This window comes from Aotus nancymaae, unplaced genomic scaffold (genome assembly GCF_030222135.1).
Source record: "Aotus nancymaae isolate 86718 unplaced genomic scaffold, 86718_ANA_hifiasm-v0.15.2.pri h1tg000006l, whole genome shotgun sequence".
NCBI classification, from domain to species: domain Eukaryota; kingdom Metazoa; phylum Chordata; class Mammalia; order Primates; family Aotidae; genus Aotus; species Aotus nancymaae.
In genome coordinates, this window is record NW_026988417.1 from 74,677,610 (window position 1) to 74,703,589 (window position 25,980).

At 37.8% G+C, this 25,980-nt stretch overlaps 1 protein-coding gene and 1 pseudogene across 4 annotated transcripts in view; one reads left to right on the forward strand and one right to left on the reverse strand.

The window, feature by feature from the left end:
* The window catches only part of RASGEF1B (RasGEF domain family member 1B), a 605,535-nt gene that overhangs the window by 331,734 nt on the left and 247,821 nt on the right, over positions 1–25,980 (reverse strand). The gene's annotated exons all lie outside the window — the stretch shown is intronic.
* On the forward strand, positions 6,528–7,831 carry LOC105713330 (large ribosomal subunit protein uL3-like; annotated as a pseudogene).

A 25,980-nucleotide genomic window follows, 5' to 3' on the forward strand; every position in this document is an offset into this window, starting at 1 on the left:
ATAAGACATCAGCAAAGGCTTGCTGGGGGTTTTTGGAAAATCAGCTTTTCTTGTTCTTAAAGGAGAGTCATAGTTAGCCAGTTCATCCCCTGATTCCTCCTCTTCTCCCTCCCTTTTGATATGAATGAGGAAGTCCACAGTTAGCCTTTTTTGTTCTTAAGAGAAAGCCATAGTTAGCCAGTCTCTCTCTCTCTTTCTCTCTCTTTTCCTCCTCCTCCCCTCCCTCACTTCCAATATGAATAAGGAACCCTGTAGCTCTGACTTCAGCTATGAAGCAACAAACTTTGGGATACGGAAGACACTACTACAGTATAATGAAAAGAAGGGAATATTTGGGTCTTTGATGATCTCATTGAAGTACTGGATGAGGCTGGGTGCAGTGGCTCACGCCCATAATCCTAGCACTTTGGGAGGCTGAGGAGGGTGGATCACTTGAGGTCAGGAGTTTGGGACCAGCCTGGCCAACATGGTGAAACCCTGTCTCTACTAAAAATATAAAAATTAGCTGGGCTTGATGGTGGGTGCCTGTAATCCCAGCTACTCTGGAGGCTGAGGCAGGAGAATCGCTTGAACCTGGGAGGCAGAGGTTGCAGTGAGCTGAGATCATGTCACTGTATTCCACTCCAGCCTGGGTAACAGAGCAAGACTCTGTTTAAAAAAAAAAAAAAAGGAGTGGATGAATTCATCCAGAAGCTTACGTATGTCCAGGTTTCCTCTTACGTGAAATAATAAATGCCCTTATCATTTAACCTAGTTCAATTTGGGTTTCCTGTTACATGTAGCAGGAAATAACCTAATTGACATAATTACCTACATGCATGTAACCAAAATTTTTATCTCAGTTGTAACTTCCACCTTATAATCCAGATTTAGATATCTGTCTACTTGACATCTCCACCTGATTATATAATGTTCAGGCAAAACTAACTTTTCCAAAAAAGAGCCCCTGATTGCCCCTTTTCCTCCCAAATCTGCTTCTCTCCTGGACTTCCCAATCTCTGTAAATGTTACCATATGCTCAAGTCAAGCCATGGGGGTTCTCTTGACTACCCTCTTCCTCTCAGCCATATTCAAGCTACCCACCACTTCTGTCTACCCTACCTACGAAAATAAAAACCCACAACTTCACACTCCTTTTCTCTCTACTCCTAACTTCCAGGCCAAACTACCACATTCTCTCACTTGGACTCATGTATTGGCCTCCAAACCAGCCTCCTGCCTCACCTCTAGTCCCTCCTGTAATCTCCTCAGAGTAGCTGGAGTAATTATGTCAAACAGCAAACCAGATCACTAGCTTTCCTGTTTAAAACCCCCAAGCATCTCTCACCAAACCTAGAATAAGACTTAAATCCTAGGTCTTGGCCTAAAAGGTCCTCTGTGCTCAGCACGCTGGCTGACTCTGCAGCTGCCTGCCTGGCCCTCTCCGCATTGGGCTACATATCCCTCTGGCCAGGTTCATTCCCACCTCAGGGTGCCACACTTGTTTTCCTCTCTGCCAGGAATGCCTGTCCTTCCAAAACTTTCTTTGGCTGGTTTCTCCCATTATTTGTGTCTCAAATTGAGCATCACCTCCTCAGGGAATCCTTCGTGGGCAAACCCAGTCATTGTCACATTGTCTCGTCTGACCTCCTTCACTTGCTGGTGTGGTCTTTGTTTACTTTCTTACTTACCCAGCTGGCTGGGCTTACTAGATGACAAGTCCCACAAGGGCAGGGTCATGTCAGCCTTGTTTACTGCTGCGTCACCACTTCCTAGAGCACTGCTTACCACAGGGGAGGCGATAAGTAAATATTTGTTAACTTGGTTGAATGAATGAATGAACGGATCTACGGGTGGACAGATGGCTTATGGAGAAGCACACTTTGGCTTTATTAACTCTTTAATTTTGCTGAAAGACACTTACAAAAACCATCTTAGAAGCACGCACACAGTGAAGCTGACTCTCTGAGTTGGAAGACCCACTAGGATTCTACCAGTCGGGGGCTGTGGACAAAACAACTTTCCTATGTTTATTTCTCATCTGTGAACTGAATTACTAGTAGTATCTACCTCACAGAATTACTATGAGAACTAAATGAAATAATATTTCAGAGGGCCTTAGAGCAAGGTCTAGCACACAATGAACACTGTCTAGGTTTTACTATTATTTCATATTCTCTGATTATTATTCCAGAGCCCCTCTCCAGAGCAGGAGTGGGTAAATTATGACCCAGGTGTCAAATCCAGTCCTCCACCTGTTTTTGTAAATAAAATGTTGTTAGATTACAGTCACACTCATTCATTTATATATTTTTCATGGCTATTTTTGCTTGATAATAGCAGAGTTGATAGGCTGGGCATGATGGTGCATGCCTAGTACCAGCTACTTGGGAAGCTGAGGTGGAAGAATCATTTGAGCCCTGGCCAACATAGTGAGACCTTGTCTCAAAAAAAAAAAAAAAAGAGTTCTATTGAAACAGAAAGACAATAGTAGTACTTAAAATATGTACTATGTGTCACTTTACAGAAAACGTCTGCCAACCATTGTTTTATAGTATATACCAGAGGTTTACATAGATGTATATATAAAGAGAGCAAGGATGGCTCTTTATGTCTTGTAGCCCTTAGCATCTGGACCCTGATTTGATCTCTTAGGCCTCAAGTTGTCTGACGTTACGTAAAAGCAAAAGTACACAAGATTGATCAGGAAGTCACCTGACACAGAGGAACTGCTGATGGTTGTGTTAACTTTCCTAGCGATCCCCGTTTTAAATTGACAGAATCTCAGTAATTACTTATGGTCCACTGGTGGAACAACCCATAGAAAAAGGGTTTACAAAGAATTTCTGAAGCTCAAAAACAAAATGGTTACACAGATATTAACTAATCAAAGCCTTCAACATCAGCATCTCAGCTATGTCTCCAGTTTCTTCTGGCGCACACTGTAGGCTGGATCACATAAACCTCAGCTTCGTTTCAACTTTATTCTCCTTTTCCTGCCTTTGCTATAGAGAATAGTAAACAAACAACACAATATAATTTTCCAGCATCTCTTTGAATAAGGGATATTTATATGTCACAATTCTGGACAAAAGGATGCAGATGAAAAGCTATTGGCATCACCTTTCCACTTCTTATCTTTTTGCCTTGAATACGACACAGTATATCAAGCTGCCACAACTATAGTGATCACAAGAGAACAGAGACATCAGTCAGAATCATTCAGAGCCTTTAATCTAAACCAGCACCAGCAGTGCCTACCCCTGCCCTGGACTTGATGTGTGAAGAATAAACCACTCTTTATATAAGCCACTGTTTGTGTTTTTTCTTACTTACTTCTAACAAAAATCCTTCCTAAATGATGTATTCCCCAAACAGCAAACTGGGGAACTAGGGAAAGGCAACATGTTGTAAGAGAAAGGGTGCAGGACTAGACATGAAAAGATCTGAACTCAAACTCTAACCCTTCCATTTATCAACAAGAGGACTTAATGGCATTAAGATCATTTGCCTCCTCTGTCATTCCAAGTGTTTACCTACCTCTAAGGGTTATTTAAGACTCAAGTCAGGAAACAAATGTGAACATGCTCACAGATGAAGTATAAAGCTTATGTAGAACCATGATTGAATACATGCCACCAAGGAAAATGATTTGAATTTTTAATCACACATTTGCAATACTCCGTTGTGAGGAAATTGAGTTTATTTTATCTTTTTTTGGTAGTGTATTGGGTCATCAACAGGCACAGCTGGTCAGAGAAGCTAAATATCCCTGTTAGCTGAAAGAAAAGAAATGGATGTCCGCCAGGCATAATAGCTCATTACTGTAACTCCGGCACTTTGGGAGGCCTAGGCAGGTGAATCATCTGGGGTCAGGAGTTCAAGACCAGCCTGGCTAATATGTCGAAACTCCATCTCTACTAAAAATACAAAAATTAGCTGGGCATGGTGGCGTGTGCCTGTAATCCCAGCTACTCAGGAGGCTGAGGCAGGAGAATCATTTGAACCCGGGAGGCGAAGGTTGCAGTGAGCCGAGATCCTGCCACTGCCCTCCAGCCTGGGTGAGGTGACTGAGCGAGACTCTGTCTCAAAAAAAAAAAAAAAAAGAAAGAAACTGATGTCTAAATAAGGGTTCATCATGCTCGCCCAGTGCTTGAGACTTTACCTGCATTGAAATAGACTGTGCTCTGGATTCTGCCTAGTGCTGAATCTGCTTCTCCATTTTTCAGACATAAAATATTAGTTTATTTTAATATATGAAAAAGTGCATTAATAAATATAGCATTAATATTGCAATAAGGAATTATGTACCATTTCCCCAATTCTCATAGAAAATATCTGCTTAAATAAAAAAACAAAACAAAATACCATGCAGACATCAGACTGTATTTAAAGAAAACACTATTTTCTCACACTGATTTAAAGAGGATGTACTTTCCCAATCACCAGATGTAGAAAACAAAAATCTGTTCTTTACTCATCTTCTATGTGTTGATTCCTGTAATTCTTGATTGATATACCTTAGCTATACTAACTTTAACATGCCAAAGATTTTCATATTTGAATAGCTAAGTACCTACGTAGTAACAAACCAGCTTAAGAAATAGAATAAGAACCCCTTTAAGTTTCCCTGTATACTCTTTCTCAACCCACCTCCCTCCCTCCTCATTAGAGTGAACTCCATCTTGAATTTTGTTAATCATTCCCTTGCTTTTGAGGGGGCTTTTGCCACAGAGAGGGGTGTGTGTATGTGTGTGTGTGTGTGTGTGTGTGTGTGTGTGTCCCTAAATGACATTGTCTAGCTTAGCTTGTTTTTGAGCTTTACTTACTAGAACCTCATAGTATACATGCTTGACATTTTGTTTTTGATCATCATCCATGTTGATATATGTAAGTATATTTCACTTACCTCTACTGCTATATGGTAGTTTATTAATTACCAAATTTATTTATTTATTCTTCTATTGATTGACATTTGGGATGTTTTCAATTTTTTGCTGCTGTGAACTGTTGCCAGGTTGCCATGAATATTCTTATACTTTTCTCCTGATATCTAGATACAAGTTTCTTTGTTTGTATACCTAAAAATGGAACTGTTATGTTATCATCTTCAATCTGACTTAGAAATGCCTAAATATTTCCAAACCATTTATAGCAATTTATAACCATCCCACCAACAGTGTATGAGTTCCCATTTCTTCATATCCTTGCCAAAAATTGGTATCCTCAGATCTGTTAGTTATTGCTGGTATTGTGGATGTGAAATGTGTCTTGTTGCTTTTCTGGAACACACCAGAAACCCCCTGACCTCTGTAGGGACTGCTTCTTCACCTCCTTGAAGTCTGTGCTTATGCCACTTTCTCACTGAGATCTTTCCTAACAACCCAACTTAAAATTGCAGCCCCTAGATATTTCTAATCCCCTTTCTCACTTTATTTTTCCTACAGCTCTTACCACCTTTGGACATTGTTATGGGATGAATTATGACCACCCAGCCCCCAAATTTACATACTGAAGCCCTAACTCCTCATAATTCAGAAGGTGACTGTACTTGTAGATAAGTTCTTTTTAAAGATAATTATATAAAAATGAGGTTAATAGGGTAGGCCCTAATCCAATTGACTGATGTCCTTATAGAAGACATTTGGACACAGAGACCCACAGAGGAAAATTATGTGAAGACACAGAAAGAAAATGACCATCTGACAAGCAGAAAGGCCTCAGAAGAAACCAACCCTGTCAATACCTTGATCTCAGACTTAGCCTCCAGAACCATGGGGAAATAAATTTCTGTTGTTTAAGCCACCAATTCTCTGGTACTTTGTCATGGAGGCCCTAAAAACAAATACAGACATATTGTGTTTTTAATTATTTATTAGTTAGAAATATACAAACATACACCACTGTTGATTGATTCATTCTTGCCCCAGGGGAGAATACAAAGCAATGATAGTGGTCATCTTTGTCTTACTGTTGAGAGTAAAATGAATACCCTCAACTTTTTAATTATATATATGTTTAACATCTGATCATTTCAGGGCATAGTGGCTTATTTTCTCATGTCTATAAGGATTTTTTATATTATGAATGAGTTCATCTTACTTGGAACATCATCTGTGGAAATATTTGAGGTCCTGTTTAAAGTACATACCTTCAGGGAGAATTCATTTTGCTTCTACTTGCCACCCAGAGGCCATACCAGCCAGGGCCATCTCACATTAAATACAGTTTGGAGTGTTTTGGCACCTCCAAGATACTGTGTATTCAAGTCCCAATCCCATGTGAGTGGAAGCTTGTGCTAAGGAATTATCAGAGGAGGTAATTTTTATTTTTTTGTTCCAAACCCAAGCCAAAACTAAAACACATCATCTCTGGGGCAGAAAAATTTCTGGCACATCCACTAAGCATATTGCCTTTGGGGGTTGTGGGCTTACATTCAAACTCTGATCTTACCTTCCAACCTGCTTGGGCCCCTAGGCTGCTTCCTACTTCAGTGTACGTGTGGCCTATTAAAACCCAAGCTTTGACCAGCGGGATTTGATGGCATCATGTCTCACAGAACGTTCTCCACTCCCAGACATGGGTCCCTCGGCTTCCTGCCTCAGAAGTACAGCAGCAGGCATCGTGGGAAGGTGAAAAGCTTCCCCAAGGATGACCCTTCCAAGCCGGTCCACCCCACAGCCTTCATGGGATACAAGGCTGGCATGACCCATATCGTGCGGGAAGTTGACTGGCCAGGATCCAAGATGAACAAGAAGGAGGTGGTGGAGTCTGTGACCATTGTGGAGACACCACCTATGGTGGTTGTGGGCATTGTGGGCTACATGGAAACCCCTCAAGGCCTCCAGACATTCAAGACCGTCTTCGCTGAGCACATCAGTGATGAGTGCAAGAGGTGTTTCTATAAGAACTGTCATAAATCTAAGAAGAAGGCCTTCACCAAGTACTGCAAGAAATGGCAGGATGAGGATGGCAAGAAGCAGCTGGAGAAGGACTTACAGTAGCATGAAGAAGTACTGCCAAGTCACCCACATCATTGCCCACACCCAAATGTGCCTGCTTCCTCTGCACCAGAAGAAGGCCCATCTGATGGAGATCCAGGAGAACAGAGGCACTGTGGCCAAGAAGCTGGACTGGGCTCACGAGAGGCTTGAGCAGCAGGTACCTGTGAACCAAGTGTTTGGGCAGGATGAGATGATCGACGTCATTGGGGTGACCAAGGGCAAAGGCTATAAAGGGGTCACCAGTCATTGGCACACCAAGAAGCTGCCCCGCAAGACCCACCAAGGCCTGAGCAAGGTGGCCTGTATTGGCGCATGGCATCCTGCCCATGTGGCCTTCCCTGTGGCACGCGGCTGGGCAGAAAGGCTACAATCACTGCACTGAGATCAACAAGAAGATCTGTAAGGTCGGTCAGGGCTACTTTATCAAGGATGGCAAGCTGATCAAGAACAATGCCTCCACTGATTATGACCTGTCTGACAAGAGGATCAACCCTCTGGGTGGCTTTTTCCACTATGGTGAAGTGACCAATGACTTTGTCATGCTGAAAGGCTGTGTGGTGGGAACCAAGAAGTGAGTGCTCACCCTCCACAAGTCCTTGCTGGTGCAGACCAAGTGGCGGACTCTGAAGAAGATTGACCTTAAGTTCATTGACACCACCTCCAAGTTTGGCCATGGCCGCTTCCAGACCATGGAGGAGAAGAAAGCATTCATGGGACCACTCAAGAAAGACCGAATTGTTAGGAAGAAGGAACTTAATGCCAGGAACAGATTTTGCAGTTGGTGGGGTCTCAACAAAAGTTATTTTCCACTGGAGAAAAAAAAAACCCAAGCTTTGGATCACCTGTGATCAGCATATACCCCAGATCGGAAACAGCTTTGAAACTTGGCTTAATTGTATGGAGTCAAACTTCTGTATCATACCTTAATCCAAAGAATTCCATTATTCTGCTTCCAACTCAATTACATATATAATATAAATGTATGTAAGTTTTAATATCTTATTTCGTATTTTTAAATGTGTTTCAGGAAAGTTTTTTCTGATAATCTAATCTATCCTATCACCAGAATTTCTTACAGCCATTAAATGTTTAGTTTTAAAAATATTTTATATATTTCTTGAAACAGAAAAGAGAAATGTGTTCTAGTTCACCCTTCAGCTCCATGGGAAACCAGTTCTCACACTCTGCTGAACCACTATTGTGTAACATGTCCTTGGGAAGTTTGCTGGGGCCCGTGGGCATTACAACCAATCTTAATGAAGATGAAAAAAAAGTTCATAATGTCTAATGGAGCATTAAGGGCACAGAAAAACAAGAGCTCTAAACTTAAGCCCTATGATGAGATGACTTAGGCCAAGAGAACCAAATAAAGCCTTTCTTAGATTCTAAGGAAACTATTTCTATGTATAGAAAAGAATAGGAAAAGGTCATAGATTGAAATAATTTGAGGAAGTTTTTGAAGAGACCAAATATTTTTTTCCACAGCTCATGAGGAATCGTAAAATTATAGAACTGTTTGGATTTAAAACTATACACAGACATTCTCTGACAGTAAGGAGAACTACACGAAGATTTATAGACACAATCAGTGGTAACAATTTAATTCAAAATGATACCACTCACATTAATTATAGGAAGACGTGATTAGCTATTTTACCAATTGATCTGCAAATGCTGCTTAGCTGAAACGTTCCTTGTTACAGGGTCTACCACTATGTTTTGCTGCCTTAGAAAACCTGTTGCAGCCAATGCACTTGCAAACATCTTGACATGCACTAGTATACATATAATCAGATTAAATGACTTCATTTCTTTTCTTTTCAAATTTAAAAATATCTATCTCTAGTACCCACCACCCACTCTAACAGTTTACTAAAAATTCATATTCTAAATGTCTTGCTTCAAGAAAATTGAAAACTCTGCTCAGCTCATTCAGCCCATTCGTCATTTTCATTTCTCAGTTAAAGTTGCTCTAGTGGTGACCACACGACATTGATATTGAAAATTCTCACAGCCCATAAGGCCCTTCCCCATTGTTTGAGGGCTACACCAGCTAGCTCAGATCCTTGCACAGGCCAAGCCAGTTTTCCCAAGGAATGAGATGCTGCTCCATTCAGGTTAACTCCTTGAAGTCCAGGGTCTTTGTTCTCTAGCTACAGTAACACAGCCAGCCATTGTTCCTAAAGCAATGTCAGGGTAATAGGTAGAGTAAACCTGTTAGTTAATGTCAGCTCTCCACCCAGACCTATAAGTCCAGCTGTTGAGCCCATCTTGCCAACTAAGACTTCTCTTTTACTCATGAGTTTCCTTTAGGCTGGGAAAAGAAAGTGGCATCCTAGAGCCATTTTAATCCACCAGAGAGCTTCCCAGAACAGTGAGCCTCGAAAAGTATAGAGTTGAAACTTAACATCTCCTTGGCCTTTGTGAAGCTATCCAAAGAAAGGTCATAATTTCTTTCCTCCAGCATAATTATCCTCAAACAAAGCTATTTCTAGGTGGCTTTTCTCCATCTAGTCAGAGAAGTGACTTACATAGTTAAATAGCATTGCTCCAAGGAAAGAAATTTCAAATCCTCATCTAACCAGGCATTGTGCTACATATTCATTTAAGTCCTAACTGCAAACTCATGATTTTTTGCAAATTGCATCACCCTCTTGTTTCCCTTCAGATAGTTAAACAAGGAAGCTACTGTGGCTAAGAAATTACTATCTTCCATTAACAGACTCCTTGAAATATTTTTTTACTTGCTTTGAACAAAAAGTGGCATAGTTTTAATATGGACAATGCTCAATGGTATAGTGCCTACCAGAATGAAAATAACTTATTCATATTTTGCCTGGAAGAAAATCTATGTATTATCAGAAGTGTGTTAATTGAGGCAAAAGTTAAAAAAAAGCAGATGTGGATTCTTTCTATAAAATTGCACAGGCTAATTATCCTCTACATTTGCAGTGCAAAGGTCAAAAGGCTACTATGTAGATTAATCAGAAATTTATGTAAATTAGCATAAATAAAGCACATTATATAACCCCCATAATCAGTAAAATATATAGTTCACTAGCAAATTAGGTGAAACTTCTAACTATCTGGTGAGTAAAGAAGGAGGAGGAAAACCCCAAACATGGACAACTGTTTTATCTCAGGTCACGATGATTTTAACACACTAATAAGAAAATATAGCACTGAAAAAAGGATATACACTCAAGAAATAAATGGAGATGACTTGGGAGGAAATTATTAGAATGTGAGCACTATGAAGGCAGGGTGTTTTTTGTTTACTGATGTATTTCTATTACCTAGAACAATGTCTGGTACATAATACTGAATAAATATTTTTGAATGAATACTGAATGAATTATAAGAACAAAAATGTCATGAGAAAAACAAGATAATGCAGGTTTCAAAATAAGAAAACATAACTACATATCACAATTTCATGTATTTCTTCCTAAAGTTATTTTATATTCACTATGCTAACAATCTTCCATTCTTTACCAAAAAAAAAATAGAAGAAGCATTGAAATAATAGTAGCCATATTAAAAATCAACTAATTATTTGTGTTAACAGAAATAGCTATACTGAAGGCAATTCTTTTTTTAACTCTAGTAATATTAAACACCTCTCATAAATATTTGGAGACATATCTTATGTCAAAATCCACTCCAGAGATGAGAAGGAGACACAAAGAGGTGGAAGAACTTTTTTCAAGAGCCATTGAGAATTGAAACTCAAATACAATTGATTATACAGGGTAAGAATCTATCCATTTCAAGTCATATTTTATTATTATGAAATATTTTCCTTATCATATTTCACATTAACACCATTGTAAACGTACTTTTTTGTATCTCTGCATAATGAAAACACCATCATTGTTCTTAATTTCTCCAATCTTACTATTACTTTAAAAATGCATCCCTTATATGTTCCCAGGTGGGAACATGATATAAAGAAGAAGTAACTTTTTAAATAGGTAATATATGGGTATTACCATATTCCAGAAAAAAACTTAAGGAAGCTTACAAAATTGTACATTAGGACAAAAAATAGAATGCTATTTAAAAACAATAAGCAGGTGATAAAATGAAGGTGGAGGGAAATGAGGTGTAGAAGATGAAAGCAAAGATTAAGTTATTACTCAAAAAACAAAATTGAGGTTCAGTAGTTAGTCATGTTCCCAAGCTTCCTACAACCAAGACAAAGAGGGTGACACAATCAAATGATTCTGAGAGATAAACCAGGTAAACTGGTCAAGAAAACACAGCCATGTTTGGTACTAGAACAAACAGAAATATCTTCTATTGACCTTCATAGTAAGAATAGTGGATAATGTTATAAACAATACCCTCAAGATTTTTCCAAATACACTTACGAGTGTCACACACTCTTTTTTAGATATCCTTCAATATGAGGGCTGCTTGCCAAAAGCAATTCAATAAAGCAATGGGAAATAGAGAAGGAGAGCAGCAAATGATGAGGTCCAAACACTATCGGTACCCAGTCTGGCTTAATCCAGAAATTGATTTTAGCATGTTTAGAAGAGTTTGGAGAGGCCACAAATCCTTCAGAGAGTCTCTTCAAATGCTTTCTATGAGCTTTTGATAAGAACTAAGGGATATGTTCAAAATTCTATTTCCTGATCTGGACCAAGAATATAACTACTTGATGATACCAGATCCAGATAATTACAGAATCTTACACAGAACCAGCTACACAATGTGTGGAATCTTGTGTAAAATGAAAACTGTGGGACTCCTTGCTCAAAATCATTAAGAATTTCAAAATGGCTATAGAAGAATATTTAACCCAGAGAGGCCCCTCTGCGAGTAGGGGTGTGCATGACTGCATAGATCACACATCTGTGAAGCCAGAGTTGATCATATGCTTTAACAGCCAGTCATAGTTTTCTTAGACATGCTCTTGGATGATCTGGAAAGAATATCCTCCTTAGATAGAGCTTCCCTGCTCCCTTAGGGAAGTCCAAGATTCTCCCATTCTAACTCACAGATGAATCAACAATCTCAATGACACAAACATGAAAACATAGCCCCAGTATTTTAAGCCTGGAAAGTTATAAAAATAGATATTATCGAATGACTACTTGGCCATTTAAATATATATATCAGTAAAACACCAGCAAAATACTTACCCTTGATTAATAAACTTCTTTGTATATGCGCCAAAATGAACTGCTTGCTAAGTGTATCAGGAATGTAACCAGATAAGTTACATTCCTGAATGGGGTTAATTATAATTCAGTAAATATTAGATGTCAAATCTATCATGATAACTCTATTTTTGAGGTCCTTCCTTCTGGCAGCTAAGAGGTAGCAGGGCTCATTGCCTATTAGGCCCTTCTTAGGTTATTACTAGAGCTAAGATATTTGTGGGTAAAAGGACATAGGATCTTCTGCTCTCTTTAAGGAGAGAGGGAATGTACCCAGCACACTCAAAACAAGCATCAAGTCATCAAAGCAGAGGTTGAGAAGAAGAGTTGTAGTACATCTCTGGTATACCCATGTAGAAATTATACCTCTCATTTTCTTTCTTCTCCTGCTTTCCTAACAAATACATTCCATCCAAAGGAGGAACCGTAACAATCCATGATCCAGTTGGTGCTTGTTAGGATGCATTATATATTTTAGGACACAGGATACATTAAACATGTCTTAAAATTACTTAAATAATAAATTTTCTAAATTTTTCTAATTACAAGGAATCCAGAGATGAGGCAGACTGGGTTGATTCAGTGGCTCAAAGATATCATTCAAGACTCAAGATTTCTCTCTCTCTCTCTCTCTCTCTCTCTCTCTCTCTCTCTCTCTCTCTCTCTCTGTTCTGCCCTTCTGGTGTTGCTTGCATCCTCAGGCTGCAGCACTATTCACAATAGCCAATAGGTGCCATAATTCCAGACAATACAAGTAGACATAGCGGTATTCAAGAGGACATTGTGTCTCAATCTGAGAACTGAGGAACTATTTCCAGAAGTTTTCCAGAAAATCCCCCCTCAGGTGTCATTGGCCAGAATTGGGTCACATGTCCATTCCCAAACCAACTACAGGCAAAGGGAATGGAATTACCACGATACCTGGGGTAGCTAGATGCTGGGCAGTCAATTGCAATGATTCCTACTTGGGCCCCCAGCCACTACTAAATAAACGAAATTTGGATAAAAACTTCAGAGGAACCAACCCACAGGCACATGAGTCAATGAGATTCTTGTTCTCTAAAATCTGAACTAAGAGACATAGAACCTGAGAAAGTTTGGAGCTAGCTCATATTAATGGCAGAACACTGGATTAAAATTCCTTGAATTTGAGCTGCTGAGATCCTCAGAGTCACCCTGAGTTTCACCTTTCCTACAGTGTGATTGCTCAATTTTTCTTTGGTTTCTGTAAGACTTCTTATAATAAACTCTCTTTTCTTAAGCTAATAAGTAGCCGTCTATTTCTTGCAAGTAAAATGCTATGCTTAAGATAGCCTCACTAGAAATTAGGATCCTATAATCTAAAACCACATTATGGCTATTTGATTACACAGGTTCTGTTTAAGCTTTGAAGTTAGGGTGACTAAATATTCTAGTCTGTCCAGGACAGAGCGGTTTCCTAGGACCAAGGATTTTCTGTGCTAAAACCAAGATCATTTGTCACCCCAACTTTAATAATCAGGATCAATACCAAATGCTAAATTCCCTCCCATATGTAGTACCTGTTCTTAGACTCCAAGTTTGAGAGATCAACAAAAATGATATAACTTCCTTAACTACCTTATAGTGTTTCTTCTAGACTTTGCTGAGTTTAAAAGCACAGAATAAGACAGCTATATTCAGTCCAGGGCCCAACATGGCATAAAATTCACAGTGGTAGTTCAACAGACATTGAGAAAATAAATCCAAATGAGTACCATTATCCCTAACACAAAAGAAACAGTTTTCCTAAATAAAATATACTATTATGTTCAAGTAAAGAAACATTCTCTGAAGTGAAAAGAAACATCTCTAAAGAGGCTCCTGATCTGAAAGCAGCAAGAGTCATCCTTAGTGTAGCCCAGGCCCTTCCAAAGCAGGGCTGGTTTATAAATAAAATAATCGCGATTAATAATACATTGCATTTTCTCATGAAATAGGATAAAAGACCTCTTGTTGTCTTTAAAAAAAACACTCAGGAAGGAAAACCGGACAACATTAAGCACTGATTGTAAGTTGCCCTGAGAAACATCCCGAAAGTGTGGCACAAAATGACAAGAAAATGAGATTCAGCAACCAGAGGTTCTAAAGCTATATTTACTCCCTGTCTTTAAGAGCATAGTCAGGGATGTGACAAGATAAAATTCAATCTCTTTCCTCACAGATATGAAAGGATATCTTATTTGTACCTATTGTAGAAAAGTCACCAAGATAACAAACAGAAAAACTAATTGCACCTGAGGCTGTGGGCAAGCTAGTGGAATCCCATCAGATTCAGCAATAATGTCAACAACAAAAAAAGCCCAGATCTTTCTCCTAGGCTATCATTTTTCCATCAAAATTAACAGCATGGTTATCAAATTTTAAACTTTTTAAATGGAAAGCAACTCTGATCTCATTAGGTCTGTACTTCCTCTCAAGAGTCCATATCCCCTAATAGGACATAAGCTTACTGATGATAACTTGATTCATTTTTATGGAAACCTTGCCTACCTAAAATCCAGCCCATTTGCAGCTTTTTTGAGGAAACTTCATACTGTTCTCACAATGGCTGTACTAGTTTACATTCCCACCAATTGTGTGTAAGAGCCGCCCTTTCTCCCCAGCCTACCCAGAACTTGTTACTTTTTGTCTTTTTTCATTTTAGCCGTCCTTAGTTGGAGTCAGATAATATCTCACTGTGGTTTTGATTTGCATTTCCCTGATGATTAGTCAATATTCAGAATTTTTTTCAAACATTTGTTGGCCATTTGTATGTCTTCTGTTTAGATCTTTTTCCCATGTTTTAATCAAGCTGTTTGGTTTTTTGCTGTTGAGATGTTTGAGTTCCTAGTATTTCCTGGATATTAATCCCCTGTTGGATGAATGGTTTACAAATATTTTCTCCCATTCCATAGGTTGCCTTTTCTTTTTTCTTTTCTTTTCTTTTGTTTTGTTTGTTTTGTTTTGTTTTTTTGGGATGGAGTTTTGTTCTTGTTGCCCAGGCTGTAATGCAACGGTGTCATCTTGGCTCACTGAAACCTTCGCCTCCTGGGTTCAAGAGATTCTCCTGCCTCAGCCTCCTGAGTAGCTGGAATTACAGCCATGCATCACCACACACAGATAATTTTGGGTTTTTTTAGTAGAGACAGGGTTTTTTCACCATGTTGGTCAGGCTGGTCTCAAACTCCCACCCTCAGGTGATCTGCCCGCCTCAGCCTCCCAAAGTGCTGGGATTACAGGTGTGAGCCACCATGCCCAGCCTCAGGTTGCCTTTTCACTCCATTGATTATTTACTTTGCTGTCCAGAAGCTTTCCCACTACTAAGCATTTCTCTAAAGAAAAGGAAGAAATCGATACACGGGAGAAACATCTGCACCCCCATATTTACTGCAATACTATTCACAATAGCCAACATACGGAATCAACCTGGGTGTCCAAGAATAGATGAATGATGAAGAAAATGTGGTATGCATTTACAAAGGAAACTATTCATCCATTAAAAAGAGTGAAATGCTGTCATTTGCAGCAACATGGATAGACGTGGCAGACATTTTGTTAAGTAAAACAAGCCAACAACAGAAAGTTAAACATCACATGTTCTCACTCTCATGTAAAAGTTAAAGAAGAAAGTTGATCACATAGAAGTAAAAAGAACAGAGGATACTAGAGTCTGGGAAGGGAAGGGAAAAGGTGAGGATAGGATAGGAAGCAATTTGTTAAAGGATACAAAATCATAGCCAGATAGGAGGAATAAGTTCTAGTGTTTTATCGTACTGTGAGATGACTATAGTTAACAAGAACGTATTATATAGTTTCAAATAGCTAAAAGCAGCATACTGAATGTTCCCAACACAAAGAAATAATACATGTGCCAGGTGGTGAAATCCAGGGTAAGATGCTAATTACCCTAGTGGATCACTATTCATTATAGGTATTGAAGTATGACTATTTACCCCATAAAAATTTTTACGTGTCACTTAAAAAATAAAACAAAATTTAAAAATAAAAATAAATATGGCATCAATTTGGACACAATAAATATTTGTTGAACAAATGTGAAAGAAATGAACAAAGGCAAAAGAGAGCTAGTTGGGTTAAGGGGGTTGCTGACATCAAAATTTAAAGTTGTGGGTCAAACTTTCAAATAAAAATTAACAAAACAGTTCTATATGAGGATGTGTATGCATATGCATACATATATTTTTTTCTGCCTCACCTCTTTCCCAAAACTATATGAAGCACAGCAAAAGTAAGGAAAAATAAATTACTATAAGATTTTTAATTGGAAGGAAGAAGAAAAAGGTAAATATTCAAAATATAATGAGTCAGGTGGTTGTGATTGATTGAAAAGACCAACTACAATATTCCTGACAAACAAGACTACGGAAAATGTGATAAGTTGTATAAGTCATTTTGATCTGAGAAGAGGAAACCCACTACTTTCCCAAGGGAGATAAAGCTTTTCCTAGAACTAAGCTCTGATAAAAATTTCCCAGGCGAGGGGGGAGCAGGGATCACACAATGACATAATGACAACATATTTACAATTTCAGAAAAAGTACAGAAACATATGAAAAGATGATACCTGATGAGGTTTAAACAATACTTAGAGTAGTCACCTTACATACCAAGAAAAGTTTTCTATAATTAGTGAGTCCAGACAGGTTCAAGTAGTTTGTTCCATAAATAAGTATATAGAACGAGAAGTTAATAAAGACAACACAATCTTACATAGATTTTTCAAAGATTTTTTTCCTACAACATAAAAATGTATAATAATGGCCAAAGTAACAATTTAAACAAATGTACATTTATGAGCATTTACCTGGTTCTTACATAAGTCCTTTACAAATAGTACTCATTAGTATTTGCAACAATACTATCTAAGCAGTATCATCTGTTGTTAACTGAAAACGAAACAGACTCAGAAAGGTAAAGAAACTTTGTCCAAGAAACTTGTCACACAGCAAAGTCAGAAATAAATCTTAGGATTCTCTGACTTCAAACTAGTATAATCTTTTATTATTATTATTATTTTTTGTTTAAGTTCTGGGATACATGTGTAGAACATGCAAGTTTGCCGCATAGGTATGTATGTGCCACGGTAGTTTGCTGCACCTATCAACCCATCATCTAGGTTTTAAGTTCTGCATGTGTTAGCTATTTGTCCTGGTGCTCTCCCTCCCCTCCTCCCACCCGACAGGCCCAGGTATGTGTTGTTACCCTCTCTGTGTCCATGTGTTCTCATTGTTCAACTCCCACTTTATGAGTGGAAACACGCAATGTTTGGTTTCCTGTTCCTGTTAGTTTGCTGAGGATGATGGCTTCTAGCTTCATCCATGTCCCTGTAAAGAATATGAATTTATTCTTTTTTATGGCTGCACAGTATTCCACCATGTTTTTTTGCCCCATTTTCTTTATCCAGTCTATCATTGATGGGCACTTGGGTTGATTCCAAGTCTTTGCTATTGTGATTAGTGCTGCAATAAATATATGTGTGCATGTATCTTTGTAGTAGAATGATTTACATTCCTTTGGGTATATATCCAGTAATGGGAATGCTGGGTCAAATGGTATTTCTGGTTCTAGATCCTTGAGGAATCACCACACTGTCTTCCACAATGATTGAACTAATTTACATTTCCACCAACAATGTAAAAGTGTTCCTATTTTTCCACAGCCTCGCCAGTAACTGTGGTTTTTTGACTTTTTAATAATCGCCATTCTGACAGCATGAGATGGTACCTCATTGTGGTTTCAATTTGCATTTCTCTAATGATCAGTGATGTTGAGCTTTTCTTTCGTATATTTATTGGTCGTATAAATGTCTTCTTTTGAGAAATGTCTGTTTATATCCTTTGCCCACTTTTTGATGAGGTTGTTTTTTTCTTTCGAATTTAAGGTCCTTGTAAATTCTAGATATTAGAACTTTGTCAGATGGGTAGATTGAAAAATTTTCTCTCATTGTGTAGATTGCCTGCTCACTCTGATGGTAGTTTCTTTTGCTGTGCAGAAGCTCTTTAGCTTAATTCGATCCCATTTGTCAATTTTAGCTTTTGTTGCAATTGCTTTTGACACTTTTATCAGGAGATCTTTGCCCATGCCTATGTCCTGAATGGTAAAGCCTAGGTTTTCTTCTAGGATTTTTATGGTTTGGTGTTTTACATTTAAGTCTTTAATCTATCTTGAGTTAACTTTTGTATAAGGTATAAGGAAGGGGTCCAGTTTCAGTTTTCTGCACATGGCTAGCCAGTTTTCCCAAAATTATTTATTAAATAGGGAATCCTTTCCCCATTGCTTGTTTTTGTCAGGTTTGTCAAAGATCAGATGGTTGTAGATGTGTAGTGTTATTTCTGAGGTCTCTGTTCTGTTCCATTGGTCTATATGTCTGTTTTGGTACCAGTACCATGCTGTTTTGGTTACTGCAGCCTTGCAGGTATGAAATCGGGTAGAATGATGCCTCCAGCTTTGTTCTTTTTGCTTAGGACTGTCTTGGCTATATGGGCTCTTTTTTAGTTCCATATGAAATTTAAAGTACTTTTTTTTTTTTTTTTTTTTTACTAATTCTGTGAAGCATGTCAATGGTAGTTTGATGGGAATGGCATTGAATCTATAAATTACTTTGGGCAGTATGGCCATTTTCACAATATTGTTTCTTCCTATCCATGAGGATGGAAGGTTTTTCCATTGTTTGTGTCTTCTTTTATTTCCTTGAGCAGTGGTTTCTAATTATCCTTAAGAGGTTCTTCAAGTCCCTTGTTAGCTGTATTCGTAGGTATTTAATTCTCTTTGTAGCAGTTGTGAATGAGAGTTCAGTCATGATTTGGCTCTCTGCTTGTCTGTTGTTGGTGTTTAGGAATGCTTGTGATTTTTGCACACTGATTTTGTATCCTGAGAATTTGCTGAAGTTGCTTATTAGCTTAAGGAGTTTTTGGGCTGAGACGATGGTGTTTTCTAAATATAGAATCATGTCATCTACAAACAGAGACAATTTGACTTCCCCTCTTCCTATGTGAATTCCCTTTATTTATTTCTGTTGCCTGATTGCCCTGGCCAGAACTTCCAATACTATGTTAACCAAGAGTGGTGAGAAGGCATCTTTGTCTTGTGCCGGTTTTCAAAGGGAATACTTCCAGCTTTTGCCCATTCAGTATGATACTGCCTGTGGGTTTGTCATAAATAGCTCTTATTATTTTGAGATATGTTCCATCAATACCTAGCTTAATGAGAGTTTTCAGCATGAAGAAATGTTGAATTTTATCAAAGGCCTTTTCTGCATCTATTGAGATAATCATGTCACACAGCAAAGTCAGAATTAAACCTTAGGATTCTCTAACTTTTAACTAGTATGATCTTAACCACTGCCTCCTGAAGTAGCATAATGATGCCTGAAACCCACTTGTTTCTTCTCGTAAATATTGGACCAAGAGACTCAAATATGCATTTTTTAGAAGAAAGATAAAATAAACTGTTGAAAGTGTTTTTAAAAAATGATGATTCTATAGCTTTGATATTCAATTTATTGACTAACCTACGCTTTGAGGCCATTTAGATGGCATTGTACCTGAAGAATGACTTCAAGGAATTTGTCCTGGATTAGAGCTTCCTAATTAGAATGATCCTTGAAACAATTCTAGAAATGGCAAATATGCACCTAGAGTTCTAGGCAATATTATTAGTTGAACTGCTACACAAAGGGTTGATTACAATATCTCGTTCAAAAGAGAACTCAGTGTTGATAAAATTTTAATAATTTTGCTGATAAGAAAAAGACTTTCAGGCTGGGTGTGGTGGCTCATGCCTGTATTCCCAGCACATTGGGAGGCCAAGATGAGTGGATCACTTGAGGCCAGAAGTTCAAGACCAGCCTGGTCAACATAGTGAAACCCTATCTCGACTAAAAATACAAAAATGAGCTGGAAGTGGTGGCACAGGCCTGTAGTCCCAGCCACTCAGGAGGCTGAGACAGAAGAATTGTTGAACCCAGGAGGTAGAGGTTGCAGTGAGCAGAGATTGTGCCACTGCATTCCAGCCTGAGCAACAGAGTGAGACCATCTCAAAAAAGAAAAAAGAAAAAGAAAAAAGAAAAGAAATAGACTTTTCAGATGTCTTCCATTCATCTCTAACCAATGCCATGCCACAAAGTAATGATGGTCTCTGATTACATAACAATTGGTCATAAAAGCCAAATCTCCCACTGGGATTTGTTCTACTTGAGTTTGGGGTTTCTCTTCACCTTCTTAAAATAATAAAAGTACACCTGTAAGATATAAACTATGTTCATGATATAAGCTCTGGCTTTTGCTTGATGTGCCATCTAGGTAACCTATTAAACCTCTTTTTGTTTTAATTAGGTTTCTCAACAAACTTTATGAATATCAGGGTTAGGAGGACAAAGACCTTTTTAAAAATAATTACTACAGAATAGTCATGGCTTTGAAGATTATCAATACTTCAAAGTATGAGAGAAACTTCTCAGAGGAGGCAATATATTTAAGAATGTATTGTATTAACAAGAGATACTAGAAAATTGGAGTTCTCAAATTCCCTGTTAATCCTTGCCTCAGTCCACTTGTAGATATAAGCAGGATTGGACAGAGTTACATTTAAGATAAGCATGATGGGAAAACAATGGCTCCTGATGTCACAAATAGTAGACTATCAAAGCTGTAGTTTTTTCATTTCCTAAATGCTGTTTCTTCACAGTGACAGTTATTCTTGTTTCCCTAGAACTTCATTGGGCTGCCAATCATGATTGGCACTCACTAGTCTCAGTCACTAGTCTCAGTTACAGACAGGGCAGCCAAGACAGGCTAGTCACAGAACCATGTGCTCTAAAACCAATGATTGGCTATGGAACTGGCACATGATCCTCAGGAACCCAAAAGGAGTCCTCCTTGGAGCATTCTAATAATGCCCATTGTGGAAAAGACTCTCCTTATCTATTTCACAGAAAAGTATAACTCTATGAGCTGAGATTTTGTAGGAACTATTTTTTATATTACGTAGAAAAAAAGGCATGTCTGCTCTAAGAGAGAATTACACAAACATGCAAAGTGAGAAAGAAGTAAGTCAATAAAGACAATATTGTTTGGGCCTCTAGTTTTAGCCATTTGACATATCTCCCGTCCACCACTGAATCCCCAGATAGGGGAGTCAATAATTTCACTCCTTTGGTTTAATGTAAGTGGATTTGGGGTTAATCTCTCTCAAAATATTGATTCTATGGATAAGCTAAACATAAGCTAACTCCAAAGTTATCTAAATCACAAGCCCCTAAGTTAGCAGTATTAGTAATATTTTCTTCTGATTTGTCTCACAACATGACTTAAAATAAATGTTTATATATTGGTTAGTCCTGTACTGATACACTTATTGGAGATATACTATCTACATGAAATTTGGAAATCAAATGTTATAGGTGACAACAGTACTATATGCTCCCTACTTGAAACTGGATCTTACACCAATCTTTTCATTCCTTTATATATATATATGTGTGTGTATATATATATATATATATATGTATATATGTGTGTGTGTGTATATATATATATATTTATTATTGTACTTTAGGTTCTGGGGTACATGTGCAGATCATGCAGGATTGTTGCATAGGTACATATATGGCAATGTAGTTTGCTGCCTCCATCCTCCCGTTACCTATATTTGGCATTTCTCCCATGTTATCCCTCCCCAACCTCCCTACCCTCTGCTGTCCCTCCCTTAGTTCCCTACCAATAGACCCCAGTGTGTGATGATCCCCTCCCTGTGTCCATGTGTTCTCATTGTTCAACACCCGCCTATAAGTGAGAACATGCAGTGTTTGATTTTCCGTTCTTGTGTCAGTTTGCTGAAAATTATGGTTTCCAGATTCATCCATGTCCTTACAAAGGGTATGAACTCATCGTTTAGTATGGCTGCATAGTATTCCATGTGTATATGTGCCACATTTTCCTTGTCCAGTCTATCATCATTGAGCATTTGGGTTGGTTCCAGGTCTTTGCTATTGTAAACAGTGCTGCAGTGAACGTACGTGTGCATGTGTCTTTATAATAGAACGATTTATAATCCTTTGGATATATACTCAGTAGTGGGATTGCTGGGTCAAATGGAATTTCTATTTCTAGGTCCTTGATGAATCGCCTTCCACAATGGTTGAACTAATTTACACTCCCACCAACAATGTAAAAGTGTTCCTATTTCTCCACATCCTCTCCAGCGTTTGTTGTCTTCAGACTTTTTAATGATCGCTATTCTAACTGGCGTGAGATGGTATTCAATGTGGTTTCGATTTGCATTTTGATGACCATTTCTTCATATGTTTCTTGGCCTCATATATGTCTTCTATTGAAAAGTGTCTGTTCATGTCCTTTGCCCACTTTTGAATGGGTTTATTTTTGTCTTGTAAATCTGTTTTAGTTCTTTGTAGATTCTGGATATCAGCCCTTTGTCAGTGAGTAGATTGCAAAATTTTTTTCCCACTCTGTTGGTTGCTGGTTCACTCTAAGGATTGTTTCTTTTGCTGTACAGAAGCTCTGGAGTTTAATTAGATCCAATTTGTCTATTTTGGCTTTTGTTGCCAATGCTTTTGGTGTTTTAGTCATGAAGTCCTTGCTTATGCCTATGTCCTGAATGGTTTTGCCTAGGTTTTCTTCTATTATGACAGAAGTCACAGCTTAGAAATCTGGGCTCTCTTAATTATGGAATTTGAAGCCACTAGAAAATTTAAGCCCTGAACTATAAGCCTTCAATTATCAGACTACTGGGTATTAGATCTGTTCAACTTTGTGCATTGTCAGGATGTGAAATTATAACCAGAGACTGTGGTGGTTAAACACATTTGTCAAATATAACTGCAGAAAGCATTCTCCACTGGATTTACTCTCTACAGGCAGGCAGCATGGATAACAGAAATGACTGCAGGGCTCAGGATGGCACTACATTTCCCTTGACTTCATTATTAACTGTAGAACAAAAAGGGACAAAAACTAAAATTCTCTTCCTATTCCATATAGCTAAAAAGGCTATCAATTGTCATTATACCTCACAAACTTTGTTTTTAATAACATACATTATTTTCAAATGCTGAGAAATGTATAGGGCAAAACATGAGTTCTACCCTTAGATAAGCCTTAATGTTTTTAAATGACAAAAGTCTTACACACACATCATCAAAAACCATGTAATTTAGAAAGACACAAGATGAGATGTAGAATTCTCTCTCCCCTAAACCCCACTCCTTCTCTCCACATTTAACTATGAACAAAAATTTTTATGTATCCTTCCAAAACCAATAAGTTGAAATTGACTAGTATATGTGTGTCTGTGTATATATCCTTTTATTTATATCAATGGAATCATTCATAATGTTCAGTATTTTTTCTTTTTACTTAATTTTGTATCTTATAAAATATTCATATTAACACAAGGATTTCATTCTTTTTAAAAGCTATATAGTCTCATCATTTACTCAGCCCATTTCTTACTAATAAACATTTGCATCTAGGGTTTTCTACTATTGCAAATAATTCTGTAGTATGTATGTTTACATGTGTATGATATATATGCATATATGTAAACATACATATTACAAGCACACATACATAGGGATCTCAAAATATATACATATATTATATCACAACCACACACACAAGTGTAAGTATCTACATATCTCTCTCTCTCACACATACACCAAGTACACCCTTTTAGGTATTATAATGACATTTTTCCCCATCTGGTAAAATCAGCTCTGTTATTTAATTCACAAGGCAAGGTATAATTAACAAAAAGGCACCATGTGTTACGATCCTTGGAATGAAGGTGGTACATTTTGCAAATGTGAAGAGTCACCATTAATGTTTTATCCTTAAAAATCAAATGGTTTCTTTTTATTTGAGAACTGCCATTGAGTTTTGTTCTAGAGAATGAAGTACAATAAGACCTTTCTCCTACATCCTAATTATTTCATGCTTTGTCTATATTCTCTGATTTAATCATTGGTTTAGTGAACTTTCCTATTTTGCAGAAAAATTTAACAGTCAAAAAAGAAACAATACCTATTACATTTCTATACTGAGGCAAATAACATCCTGTGCTGTGTTTTTGTTGTATGTGAGAAAGACAGGCCTTTCTCAAAATTTTTCATTAAGATATCCAATCCTGCCAAGAAAGTAACACTCTGTCACTATTCAGGTCATATTTATCTATAAATCATGTTATGCATGTGTGCTTATCTCTAGCAGTACATACACAAACTTTTTTTAATGAGCCTAGTTCCTGACTCTTGAAGCAAAAGTCACTTCGTAATCACCAAAATTGCCCCTCTAAAAGTGAGAAAGCAGGTTTTTGCATAGCACTCACTTCACGTTTTGTATTTAGAAGCCCCAGACCTTCTAACACAGTTGTGCAGACTTGAAACTGAACTTCAAAGGTTGTTAAGTGCCATCAACTAGTAGCATTTCTCACAGTGCATTCATTATGATACTTGACACAGTGCATTCCTAGAGAATTATTTAAAAAAAAAGAAGTCATTTACATAAGGTTTCCTCACCAAGAAAATATTAAGCACACCTCCAAGTTAGTTTGCCACTCTCACATAGTGCCTGGTTGCTATGGGTTACCACCTTCCCTGATGCATTTATCTCTGGAGGAAGAATGTAAGATACCAATGAAGGGATCTATCACTGACTACACTGACTATAGTGTATACTGACTACAAAAGAATAATACATGCAAATAGATTCCAGTGTGAAGTCATTTTTAAGCCATAGCAAGGGCTCTTAACTTCCATTTCTTTTTTCATTCCATTTCTTTTTCTAATTTCTTTTTTCCTTTTGAGGGCAAAGTTTTGCTATTGCAATTGTAGCTGTTCTATCATAAACAATTTTGCTGATTCTTTAAAATAACTCATCCAGCCACCATAATTCCTGTCTACCAAAAAAGATTGTTAGTTAAACATCAGGTCTTTCAACATGAAATGAATTGCTCCAGAAAAAGAAAGTTGACAGCACAGATTTAACAAAAAATTGGTACTAATATTGAATTGTCCTTTTGAGTCTACGGGAGGTGTGTTTGTGTGTTTGTGTGTGTGTGTGTGTGTGTGTTTCAAAAGCATTTGAAGTTCATATCTCAGAAGTAAACACTGTTAACATTCATTGTACTTGTATTTAGTGACTAAAAATGGTTATAAATATTCCAAACTCTTGACACATATTTCCACATTGTCCTTTAGAAAGGCTATGCCTTTCATACTGCCAGTGTGTCAAAATGTCCATTTCATTGAACCCTTTTATTTTACCAAAATCCTTTGATCTAATTTTTTTTTTTTTTTTTTAGAAAGGGTCTCCTTCTATCTGTCTCTCAGGCTGGAGTACAGTGGTAAGATCGGAGCTCACTGCAGTCTCAACTTCCCTGGCTTAAGTGATCCTCCCACCTCCCAAGTAGCTGGTGGCGCCTATCACCATGTCTGGCTAATTTTTTATTTTTATTTTTTGTAGAGATGGGGTTTTACCATGTTGCCCAGGCTGGTCTTGAACTCCTGAGCTCAAGCAATCTGCCCACCTTGGCCTCTGAAAGTGCTGGGATTACAGCATGAGCCACTGTGCCCAACCACCAGCCAGTTTTTATTGCAAGTAATTAAATCTTGCCACTGCACATTGAAAGCAGCTATAGACAAGAAGTGAACAAGTGGGTATACTTGTTCAAAAAACTGTGTTCTAATAAAACTTTATTTACAAAAACAGGCAGCTGGCCACATTTGGTCCATGGGCTATAGTTTGCCAAAACCTCTCAGGACTATATAGTCTTACAATTTTAAAAATGAAGAT